A 1,160-nucleotide genomic window follows, 5' to 3' on the forward strand; every position below is an offset into this window, starting at 1 on the left:
ACACCCACAAACATCCCCTCCCCACCACCGACGCTCAGTTAGCAGCAGGGTGTACCATCTACAAGATGCGCTGCAGCAATTCACCAAAGATCCTCAGGCAGCACCTTCCACACCCACGACCACTTCCATCTAGAGGGACAAGGGCAGCAGATACATGGTAACACCTGCTGCGAAACACCTGACCTGCTGCGCTTTTCCAGCAACACATTTCCATCTCTGATCTCCAGCATCTGCAGACCTCACTTTCTCCACATGGTAACACCACCCCCATGCAAGTTCCCCTCCGAACCACTCACCAAGTTTAGGGCGGCACGGTGGCTCAGTGGTTAGCATTGCTGCCTCACAGCACCAGGGACCTGGGTTTGATTCCAGCCTCGGGTGACTGTCTGTGAGGGAGTTTGCACATTCTCTCTGTGTCTGCGTGGGCTTCCTCCCACAGTCCAAAGATGTGCAGGTCAGGGTGAATTGGCCATGCTAAATTGCCCATAGTGTTAGGTGCATTAGTCAGAGGGAAATGGGTCTGGGTGGGTTACCCTTCGGAGGGTGGGTGTGGACGTGCTGGGCCGAACGGCCTGTTTTCACACTGTCGGGAATTTTATCTAATCAAACCATCGACTTGGAAATCTATCCACTGATCCTTTGGTGTCACTGGGTCAGAATCCTGGAATTCCGTCCCTCAGGGCATTGTGGGTCTCCAGCACAAGGACTGCAACAGTTCAAGAAGGCAGCTCACCCCCACCTTCTCAAGGGGCAACTAGGGACGGGGCAATAAATGCTAGGCCCAGCCAGCGATACAGGTTTTTGCCCAAAACGTTGATTCTCCTGCTCCTCGGATGCTGCCTGACCTGCTGTGCTTTTCGAGCAACACTCACTCGACTCCGGTCTCCAACATCTGCAGACCTCACTTTTGCCTCAGGCAACGATACGTACGTTCCATGACTGAGTAAGAATAAGCTGCAGAAACTACTCAGGAGGCAGACATGTGACATTCTCATAGAAAGGTACCTGTGCACGTTCAGGAGCCATTGTCGTCATGGTATAAGCAGCAAGTACAGAATCTGCCTACATCTGAGATCTTATAACAGTATAAATAGTGTTGCTCATAAACTTCAAGACATCTGTCTCAACAAGATCCATTTATCTCACCATCCCCTTGGCAC

This window comes from Chiloscyllium plagiosum, chromosome 41 (genome assembly GCF_004010195.1).
Source record: "Chiloscyllium plagiosum isolate BGI_BamShark_2017 chromosome 41, ASM401019v2, whole genome shotgun sequence".
In the NCBI taxonomy this organism is placed as follows: domain Eukaryota; kingdom Metazoa; phylum Chordata; class Chondrichthyes; order Orectolobiformes; family Hemiscylliidae; genus Chiloscyllium; species Chiloscyllium plagiosum.